Genomic DNA, 12,516 nt, shown 5'->3' with positions numbered 1-12,516 from the left:
TGGTCTGGTCTGGTGGAAGGCTTCGGCCGTGGCTAGTTACCACCCTACCTGCAAAGCCGTGCGGGCAAGCGATTTAGCGTTCGGGTACGATGCCTTGTAGAAACAAAAGGAGTATGGGTTTAATGAAAACTGCCATACCCCTTCCAGGTCAGCCTGTTTCCATCTTAGAATGCATCATCACTTACCGCCAGGTGAGATTGCAGTCAAGGGCTAACTTGTATCTGAATAAAAAAAAAACAAGAAGTATTCAATAGTAAATAAGCAGGATTTCCAGGGATATACGAGTAATATGTTGAAGAAATTTTCCATTTAACTTTGTTTAATCTACATAACTTTCGCAAGATGCGTTGAAGGGAACCAAACTACACTTGATACGTGAGTTTAAGGTAACAGCAATTTAACTTGAGGAGCGATGGAAGGTCAGATAAAACGCTTTTATTAACACTTACTTCCACGCTTGTTACTTTAGAGCACAGGCTAGCTATCGGACAGAGAAGGAAAGTAAATCAGCATCAATAGCTCATCGATTTAGGTCAATAGGTTGAAATCCGAAAGTTCCTTGATTCAAACCTCATGAACATAATAAGTATTTTCAGTTTTCAAAGTAAGATAACTATACCTACTAAGTGGGGTATCATATTATGAAAGGACTTTACCTGTACATTCTAAAACAGATTTTTATTTATTTTTATTTTTATACTAGCTGATGCCCGCGACTTCGTCCGCGTGGATTTAGGTTTTTCAAAATCCCGTGGGAACTCTTTGGTTTTCCGGGATAAAAAGTAGCCTATGTGCTAATCCAGGATATTATCTATCTCCATTCCGAATTGCAGCCAAATCCGTCCAGTAGCTTTTGCGTGAAGGAGTAACAAACATACACACACACACATACAAACTTTCACCTTTATAATATTAGTGTGATAATACTTTTTGATTCATCGTGCAAAATGTCGAAAAAATACCCGAGTATTATTAGACAACATTAGTGATTTATTTATTAAAGTAGATGATGTCTCTTATGTTGTTATACTCTGTAAATTCAGAGATAGCTGACGTAATCTCGGAAGTTTGCAGATGACGTCCTTATGGCGGAATCAAATTAGGGTGAGGAGTTAGATTCGCCGCCGTGATATGTGTGTTTGCGCCCCCTTATCTCCGTAAATTTTGGGTAAACGTTTACTGTTTCAATTTGGTTTAGTCATTTCCTTTGTACTCGTGTAAATATTGCAGATATTCAGAAATTCGAATCATTTTGAGTTGTCAATTGAGTATGTAGATAAAGCAATACAAAATATGATGGCAAGATTACAACCAGCTGTTTGTAGAAAATATATTATCTAAATATTAAGTACCATATTATAATTCCCTATTCAAAGGGCCTGTTTACAATATTCAGTTCTTAGCAAAATTGAAGCCTATAAAAGTAATAATAAAAGAAAGTCGCTTTTACCAAACCGAACATCAAATCAAGAGTTTCCATTTATATCAAAATTGATCAATTGGTTTTGAGGAAAAAAATCATAAATTTTATTACCTTTCAGTTGCTGATACAAAAAAAGTAGTAATAATAGGTATAGAACAAATTAAATAACCGGCAAAGTGCGAGTCAGACTCGCGCACTGGGGTTCCGTACTCGGGCATTTTCCCAACATTTTGCACGATAAATCAAAAACTATTATACATAAAAATAAATAAAAATCTGTTTTAGAATGTATAGGTAAAGCCCTTTCATATGATACCCCACTCGGTATAGTTATCTTACTTTGAAAATTGAAACACGTTTTAATTTTTTTTTTAATCATGTAACCACAAATTCGCAGTTTTCAGATTAATTCCTGTACTTGTGCTATAAGACCTACCTACCTGCTTTTCATGATTCTAGGTCAACGGGAAGTACCCTATAGGTTTCTTGACAGACACAACGGACGGACGGACGGACGGGCAGACAGACAGACAACGAAGTGATCCTACAAGGGTTCCGTTTTTCCTTTTGAAGTACGGAACCCTAAAAATGAAAGAGACTTTTTAAATAACGTTTCAGTAACAACTCAGACAAACTAAATACTTGATCACGAATTTTATAAAGCCTACTATTCAAATGAATCTATTTTTGTGTAAAACTTTTCTAGTTCTGCCAATCACTGAATCTTTGAAGCAGCTTTTGACCTAGAAAAAAAATGAAGTATCTTATTTGAGAAAGAAAAATAGAAGAATAAAATATAAAAGGAACTTCGTTTAAGATTCTATTAAAAAGTCATTAGGTATAAATCTCATTTTGGGATTAATGTGAGAGATATTAATTAAACAAAATATAATTGAAACATTTTTCTGTTATTGTTGGAGATTAGAAAACCCTGCCATAGCTTTTTTGCCTCTGAAAATTCATTTTTAAGGACCTGAACTCAGAAAATGCATTAGGTACCTATACACTTACGAAAAGTTGTAATCAATAATACATTTTTATAGTACTTTACCAATGTTATGCATTTAATTAGAATCAGACCATATGCATTTCGTGCACATAATAACATATAAAAAAATATTTTAAAACGAACATATTCTTTGAAAATGCAGAGACAAAACAAAATGAATGCTCGCAAAGGAATTCGCATGGGCCACAGTCCGATTTAATTTCCGGATTTTTATGAAAATATTATACAACATCTGACGCCATGGAGCCAAAAGGGGAAAACAAAATGTTGACTTGAAAACACAGTTGTTTGACGAAATTTTAAATCACAATTAATTAATGTTTAGATTAACTTTATTTATTTTTTCTTTGATTATGACCACGTTTATTTTTTTATGACTCCATGATATTTTCAAAAATATGTTGCAACTTTTTGCAAAGTCAGGTCCAAATGCCCGATTACCTTTATGGACTACCTACTAGCTGAGGCACGCGAGTTCGTCCGCGTGGATTTAGTTATTCCAAAATCCCGTGGGAACTCTTTGATTTTCCGGGATAAAAAGTAGCCTTTGTGCTGATCCAGGATATTATCTATCTCCATTCTAAACAGCCAAATCCGTCCAGTGGTTTTTGCGTGAAGGAGTAACAAACATACACACACACACACACACACACACACACACACACACACACACACACATACACAGAAACTTTCACCTTTATAATATTAGTGTGAAAGCACTTGGCAGCAATCAGACTTGCTCGCAAGTAATAAACCAGGCTAAGATAGTGCGCGCTTATCTAGAAAATGCCTAATCACTCTTGACTTAAAGGTATCTATATTAACAATAGCGGAGAAAACTGATGCCTGAAGGGCGTTCCATAACCTAACGGTCCGAATTAGAAACGAGGAAGCAAATTTTACTATAAATAAACCCCCATTTATCCATCGGTTACGCCATTCTTCTATCCAATTACGTTTCCCCTGTATTTCAAACGAATCCTTTTCATATAACGCGACGCCTCTTCCACAACCCGAGACGATAATGTCGGTAACGACGTGTTGCGAATGCTGCATGAAAATATGCACTTAAGGAGAAGATTTATGCAACCATTTCTGAAGTCAAAAAAATAATAATTACACATACCTTTATCTAAAACGAATAACAGATCAAACTCTTTCATTATGCGCGCATTTCGCCATCTAATTTCAATTTATAAAGAATCCAGTATAGACTTATTTTATGGTAAATAAAAAATAGTACTGTGGTAGTGAATCTTTGCCATACCGAGCAAATAACTTGTACATATGTGTAAGTAAATTAATTAAATATCCTGTATTCAGCCAAATTAAAAAAAAAAAAAACAAATAAAGATAGAGCACCATGTAGCCAAGGAGGATCATCATGATCAACCCATCGCCAGATCACTACTGAGCACAGGTCTCCTCTCGCGATGAGCGTTTAGGTCACAGTCCGCCAGGCTGGCCAATACGATGTTTTCCTTCACCATTAAATCCTATTCATCTATCTATATTGTTATTTGTCTATCTACAATCATATTTAGAATACTCGAAAGGCCGCACAGTGGTGTAAGTTGTGGTTTGCAATTGATAACAATAATTATATTTTTATGCTATTTTCTACTTTGTTATCCTTCATTGCTAACAGACTCTGCTTCCATGTTCTATTTGATAGAAACTTTACTATATTCGCTTCGCCTTAACAATCTCAATACAGTTCCTAACTCCCCATTAGTCTCGCCAGATTATCTTCGCAGCACACAGCCGACAGATGGCCCTAACATTAGGAACATGCTGCTTAGGCAGGTGTTAAGAGACCCGGTTTAATTGAAGTACACAAAATTTAGACTCAACTGAAACGGCCAACGCAATAATCAATCACCCCGGGACCCAACAAAATCCGAATGGAAGACCAGATGAATATAGACTTGATAACATTAACAGAACTAAAAATCTCTAATTAGTTCTTCTACGGATCTCCTAATTTTTGATTTGATCAAAAACTCCATTGTATAATATTGAAGGTAGTACAGTCAGCAACAAAGCTAGGTTTGCACTCCGCTTGTCGCTTGTACTGGCGGCTGCAATCCTAGCTTTGTTGCTGACTGAACCTTTTATATTAGAAACCTTCACGCAAGTGCTAACAAAAACGGTTCAACTCGATCGATGGACGATGCGCGAATGCAAAGATTGCAAAGGTAACGAATAGATATAGGTAATAATTAGTGATAATAACAAGGTCGGTAGAGCATGCTTATAATATAACCTATAAGAACTCTAATGTATAAGAATCAAGGAGAAGAAGCACCCAAGATACCCTCACAGCGGTAGATCGTACCGTAACTTCAACCGCGATGCGCAGCGAGCTGAGTCCCTATTAAAATCAGAATTAGTTGTTAAGCTAGAAATAAGTACCTACTAACATAGTTTAAGTGATTTGTCATACTAACACAATTATGGGTCTAATGGCCTGAAATAAAAGTTAATTTATTTATTTATTTTATTTAAAAAGGACCCCGGATGGGTTTGAAACACCGACTAAATGAGTAGAGCCGTAATGCCCTATTTACCTACTCGTCTATTGAAGTTCCTAGAGTTTAATAGTAGCACTAGAGCTGTCGTAAACTTTACAACATATACATTTGTAGTACAATTTACTGACTTTATAACAGCTCTAGGCCTCTAGCTCTTGTAATCAAAATAGAGGAAAAAAGTCCGTAAAAATGTCCTTTGTCGCGTTTCATTATTTCCCTCGTATTCTTGCCAGATTATCTTCACGAGGGGGTGACAGATGGTATGAACATTACGCACATTTTGTAAAGATGTCGCGATTTCACTTTTTAGGGTTCCGTACGTCAAAAGCAAAAATGGAACCCTTATAGGATCACTTTGTTGCCTGTCTGTCTGTTTGAAAAAAATACCCCAGTGCGGGTCCCTCGGTGCACGAGTCTGACTCGCAATTGGCTGGTTTTTTATTTGTCGGTATCAATTTGTCAAATATGCAAATTAGGCAATTTAATACTTTGCACGGATTTGAATTTAAAACCGCTGATTTCAAGGTCTCTCCCTTGTACTATTAGGTATCTACGTTAGGGGGAGAAATGTCACGATCCCTTTTGTATTGAGGGGAGCGAATCTCTTAAAGATATTATGATCTAATGTCAGTGAGACTGATTTCACCCATCTCATCAATTTTAAAAGGGCTAAGGAGCACACTAGGGTTTACTTAACTTTAGAGGTTAGAAAAGAAAGGGTTACTTTTGGTCTGGTCTGGTGGAAGGCTTCGGCCGTGGCTAGTTACCACCCTACCTGCAAAGCCGTGCGGGCAAGCGATTTAGCGTTCGGGTACGATGCCTTGTAGAAACAAAAGGAGTATGGGTTTAATGAAAACTGCCATACCCCTTCCAGGTCAGCCTGTTTCCATCTTAGAATGCATCATCACTTACCGCCAGGTGAGATTGCAGTCAAGGGCTAACTTGTATCTGAATAAAAAAAAAACAAGAAGTATTCAATAGTAAATAAGCAGGATTTCCAGGGATATACGAGTAATATGTTGAAGAAATTTTCCATTTAACTTTGTTTAATCTACATAACTTTCGCAAGAGGCGTTGAAGGGAACCAAACTACACTTGATACGTGAGTTTAAGGTAACAGCAATTTAACTTGAGGAGCGATGGAAGGTCAGATAAAACGCTTTTATTAACACTTACTTCCACGCTTGTTACTTTAGAGCACAGGCTAGCTATCGGACAGAGAAGGAAAGTAAATCAGCATCAATAGCTCATCGATTTAGGTCAATAGGTTGAAATCCGAAAGTTCCTTGATTCAAACCTCATGAACATAATAAGTATTTTCAGTTTTCAAAGTAAGATAACTATACCTACTAAGTGGGGTATCATATTATGAAAGGACTTTACCTGTACATTCTAAAACAGATTTTTATTTATTTTTATTTTTATACTAGCTGATGCCCGCGACTTCGTCCGCGTGGATTTAGGTTTTTCAAAATCCCGTGGGAACTCTTTGGTTTTCCGGGATAAAAAGTAGCCTATGTGCTAATCCAGGATATTATCTATCTCCATTCCGAATTGCAGCCAAATCCGTCCAGTAGCTTTTGCGTGAAGGAGTAACAAACATACACACACACACATACAAACTTTCACCTTTATAATATTAGTGTGATAATACTTTTTGATTCATCGTGCAAAATGTCGAAAAAATACCCGAGTATTATTAGACAACATTAGTGATTTATTTATTAAAGTAGATGATGTCTCTTATGTTGTTATACTCTGTAAATTCAGAGATAGCTGACGTAATCTCGGAAGTTTGCAGATGACGTCCTTATGGCGGAATCAAATTAGGGTGAGGAGTTAGATTCGCCGCCGTGATATGTGTGTTTGCGCCCCCTTATCTCCGTAAATTTTGGGTAAACGTTTACTGTTTCAATTTGGTTTAGTCATTTCCTTTGTACTCGTGTAAATATTGCAGATATTCAGAAATTCGAATCATTTTGAGTTGTCAATTGAGTATGTAGATAAAGCAATACAAAATATGATGGCAAGATTACAACCAGCTGTTTGTAGAAAATATATTATCTAAATATTAAGTACCATATTATAATTCCCTATTCAAAGGGCCTGTTTACAATATTCAGTTCTTAGCAAAATTGAAGCCTATAAAAGTAATAATAAAAGAAAGTCGCTTTTACCAAACCGAACATCAAATCAAGAGTTTCCATTTATATCAAAATTGATCAATTGGTTTTGAGGAAAAAAATCATAAATTTTATTACCTTTCAGTTGCTGATACAAAAAAAGTAGTAATAATAGGTATAGAACAAATTAAATAACCGGCAAAGTGCGAGTCAGACTCGCGCACTGGGGTTCCGTACTCGGGCATTTTCCCAACATTTTGCACGATAAATCAAAAACTATTATACATAAAAATAAATAAAAATCTGTTTTAGAATGTATAGGTAAAGCCCTTTCATATGATACCCCACTCGGTATAGTTATCTTACTTTGAAAATTGAAACACGTTTTAATTTTTTTTTTAATCATGTAACCACAAATTCGCAGTTTTCAGATTTATTCCTGTAGGTACTTGTGCTATAAGACCTACCTACCTGCCTTTCATGATTCTAGGTCAACGGGAAGTACCCTATAGGTTTCTTGACAGACACGACGGACAGACGGACAGACAGACAGACAGAAAGACAACGAAGTGATCCTATAAGGGTTCCGTTTTTCCTTTTGAGGTACGGAACCCTAAAAATGAAAGAGACTTTTTAAATACTAACGATTCAGTAACAACTCAGACAAACTAAATACTTGATCACGAATTTTATAAAGCCGACTATTCAAATGAATCTATTTTTGTGTAAAACTTTTCTAGCTCTGCCAATCACTGAATCTTTGAGGCAGCTTTTGACCTAGAAAACAAAATGAAGTATCTTATTTGAGAAAGAAAAATAGAAGAATAAAATATAAAAGGAACTTCGTTTAAGATTCTATTAAAAAGTCATTAGGTATAAATCTCATTTTGGGATTAATGTGAGAGATATTAATTTAATAAAATATAATTGAAACATTTTTCTGTTATTGTTGCAGATTAAAAAACCCTGCCATAGCTTTTTTTCCTCTGAAAATTCATTTTTAAGGACCTGAACTCAGAAAATGCATTAGGTACCTATACACTTACTTATAGTTGTAATCAATACATTTTTATAGTACTTCACCAATGTTATGCATTTAATTAGAATCAGACCATATGCATTTCGTGCACATGCAAGCGAAATTCCCTAAACGAATTATGCCATGATTTACTGCAATAAATAAAAAAATAGCACGTAAATTATAGAAAAGTATGGTGGCTAAATGTGAGCTCTTTAATGCATGCAATTAAACCTTCATACGTGAATTTTACGTATAATGTACCATAATGTACCATAATTGTATATGTTTTAGTGATGTTAGTATACCTTTATTAAGCAGGCTACTCACACACCTGCCGCTGGGTCCAATCTAAAAATTTGACTTTAAATTGCCTCCTTGATTGTCATGTGTATAGGTAAGCAGGACAATTTCCTAGATTGTCTTCTTTTCTTTCTTTCTTTTGGGTTTCGATAATTCTTGCGCCATTAGAAACACACACGTGTTCCTAAACGACGATGATTTCACAATATAGATATCTTTTAATTGCTTCTTCCGCCGTGCGAGTTAGATTACCCCTGCGATAGGAATGTGAAAAGCCTGCTTTATACATTCTCAATGTTTGAAAAACTGCTATGTTTACCTAATGGTTAATTTTGGAGTGCGATAATCTAGCTTCTTGCTTTCATAGAGCAAACTTTAATACAGACCTTAAAGGCACATAATGCAAATATTTTATTGCTGAGCAATAAAGCTGCCTTTGCCCGCTTTGTATAGTTTCTTCTATTTATCTTGTATTGTTTTCCTGTATAACTATATCCTGTTATTATTATCCTGTAAAAATATAATTGAATGAATATTTTCTTCAAGCCTATAAAGATCGATTCAGTGATACCATTGAAAAATAAAACAGACACAAACACATCCGTGGATACGTCTATCGCTCCCATTTTCCTAATTACTTTAGTTGACTGAAACATATACGATAACGATACGTAATAGAAAACAAAAAAAAAAAAAGAAATAGTGTTTGTAGTGTACACGCTTTATCTAGTACAGCCATATCTACTGTTAGCATAAATTGACAAAAAAACAGCTTTATATAAAACCTCTGTAAATATTTGATACGAGTCGCTCGCTTGAAAGGATAACAGTCCTTCAGGGCAACTACTGGTATATTAATAACGTGGGCGCAACGTGAACTTTTGCCCATGTTCCGCCTACGAAATCCGACCCTTGGTCGAAAGTTTTTCAGTCAACGTATTACTAAAGTTTACGTTATCTCTCAATTTCTTCTTTGAAACTAGGTTAGTTACATGCGAAGGAAAAATGTGCATCGATAGGAAATCATCGTTAGGAAATGTGCGTCAATGTCAATTTCTTATTTAGTAGGAAGGTAGGAATAAAGATATTGTAATATGCTTGGGGTAGATAGACAAGCTTAACTTTAACGGTAACTTATTGGAATTCCTGATATGCAACAGCTGACCAATTGCAATTTGCAAATGTATGACAGGCGGTTAAAGTTATGGTTAGGGTTTTTTACCACCAACAAAAAATTTAACCACGATAAAAAGCAAAGTGGTTTGCACAAGTTAGTTTTCATTCCTTCCAAATAAAAGTTTTATTTATAATATCTATGGTGATGTATATCGACAATCGTGCTGTAGGTGTGTACGTGCATTGTGAGATTATAATCTAAGTATTCCATTATGGCCATTGTTAGCGCTGCATCAATAGCTCCTCACTAAGGAACACTGGCCAACATGCCAGTTACCAGATGACAGAAAATATAGATGTGGTATTTTTCAGTTTATTAATTAGGTCTCGACGTCTTAACAGGGCTCTCTACGTCACTTACTCCATACAATCGTAGTCCCAATTTTATTTGAATTTTAAGCAACCAAAGTCCATAAAATTTTGCAGACATATTCTAAAAACTAATATCTGTGCCTGTAGTGTTTTAGATCTTTCTACAAATATGTAGTTTTAAAATTACAGGGGCTCAAAGATTTGTATGTGAATTTTTAAGAACGCGTATCTTTGAAACCGAATATTTTAACGGAAATTTGGAAAACCACAGGCATAGATATTAGCTCCCGGAACGTTTCTACAAAATTCCATTGAGTGATTGGTTAGTATTCCAATGAGAGACGAACTACGTTTGTATGGAGCGAGTGACGGAGAGACCCCTCTTAAGGCACATTGCATTAGGTACAATCGAAGCGATACCATAATATTTTCAGCATTTGTTCTCTACAACTTTTTACATACTACATGGTGGCGGCAAAGTTCAGTTTACTTTGTAATATTTAAGGCAAAATGCGTTTCATTGCTTTAACTTTGCTTAAGCAAATAAATAAAAAACATAAATATCATGTATTATTAGTGGTACTTACATATTTTGAAAACCCTGAATTTATGCAATTTTAAGATTAATAAGAAAGTTATCTTTTTATTCCTTTTATCTATCATTAACTATGATGGGACTTTTATAATTTTGATTGCCAAATGTTAAAAATAAAATTGGCAAACTGGCAAATGATTCTACTTGTAATGTGTCGATAAGTTACTTAGCAACGTGCGTTTAAGTAATCAAATCTCAATCAAAAAACTCAAATCAAGTTCAGACCAAGTTTAGCAGACTATCAAAACCGTGTGGTGTTTTTTGTCAATTAACGACGTTGCAAAGTAATTTAGGTATCCTAGGCATAGCATATCCGTTTATAATTTATACCATCCTTGATTTAGTGCAAACTTAGTCAGACGTTAGGCTGAAATTCAATCTATCCCTTCGGGAAGGAATTTTGACATACGTATTATCTGAAATCCATTGAAGGATAGGATGTTATTTCGAGATACTTTAGTCTATGTAAATTATACGTATTCTATACCTAATTTAAAGTTCATTTATGTAACAAAGCTCATAACTCAAAGGTATTAAAGAAGGCCTGCCATTTCCAGATCGTAGGGTCGAGTAAGTACCCACCAAGGGGAAGGGGTAAAAATAAGTTTTTACTGTTATCAGCCTATAAAGTGATAGACTGACAATGTTAATATCTATAGAGGAAATTTTCTTTAATTTCCTGTTTTTTCCTTAAGATTTTTCTGGGATAAAAATTTATAACACTAGAAAATGTATGTAGAAAATGTAATGTATGTAACTAGAAAAGAGCTGATAACTTTCAAACAGCTGAACCGATTTTCTTGGATTATAGCTAAGAACACTCTCGATCAAGCCACCTTTCAAACAAAAAAATTAAATTAAAATCGGTTCATTAGTTTAGGAGCTACGATGCCACAGACAGATACACAGAATACACAGATACACACGTCTAACTTATAACACCCCTCTTTTTGGGTCGGGGGTTAAAAACCAGCTTATGTGTCTATGTCCATGATGCAAGCTATCTCTATATTTTTTATCAATTTTAGTGCAGCGTCGTGCAAGTAGATGGACAGATGGACAGACCAGACAATGTCGCGTTACTTTTACCACAATATTAATATATTATAGTAAAAGTAAATACCTATTGTAAGTATGCACATGCTAAAATAAAATACTTAATCAAGATTATAGTACTGTTTTGTGATAAAGAAATTCTTTCATTTTGATGCGAGGGCAATTTCACACTTTGTCACTTAAGTTCAACTTTTTTACGACTAAGTAATAGACCATTACTGAATCTCACATAAAACGTACGGCGGAATTAAATGTTTTATTCATAGGAGTTAAATTTTTTTCGTACCTACAGTAAAAATCAACCATGATTTATGGGTGTGGGGACTGTAGGTACGATATAATACCGCCGGCTTATGGTAATACCGTCACTAAGATTACGTGACGCAATATTATTGTGGTACAAAGCAACTGCCAAATAATTAATACAATCACACTATCACACTAATGTTATACAGGCGAAAGTTTGTATGTATGTATGTATGTGTGTGTGTGTGTGTGTGTTTGTGTATGTTTGTTAGTCCTTCACCCAAAATTACTGGACGGATTTGGCTGAAATTTGGAATGGAGATAGATAATATCCTAGATTAGCACATAGGCTATTATCCCGCAAAATCAAAGAGTTCCCACGGGATTTCAAAAAACCTAAATCCACGCGGGTGAAGTCGCGGGCATCGGCTAGTAATTCCTATGGGTAATATTCATAAATTAATTGTAAAAAAAGTTTTTTTTATAGGCAAAGTACACGTTAAATGAAAACATTTTTTATTTTATTCAGATACAAGCTAGCAATACAAGTAGGTAATGATGCAGTCAAACATGGAAGCGGGCTAACCTGGAAACTGTATGGCAGTTTTCATTCAACCCATAGGTACATATTAGATACTGCTTTGGTTTTTACACGGCATCGTACCGGAACGCTAAATCGCTTGGCGGCACGGCTTTGTCGATAGGGTGGTAACTAGCCACG

This window comes from Maniola jurtina, chromosome 16, assembly GCF_905333055.1.
Source record: "Maniola jurtina chromosome 16, ilManJurt1.1, whole genome shotgun sequence".
NCBI classification, from domain to species: Eukaryota; Metazoa; Arthropoda; class Insecta; order Lepidoptera; family Nymphalidae; genus Maniola; species Maniola jurtina.
This window is presented reverse-complemented; position numbering follows the sequence as displayed.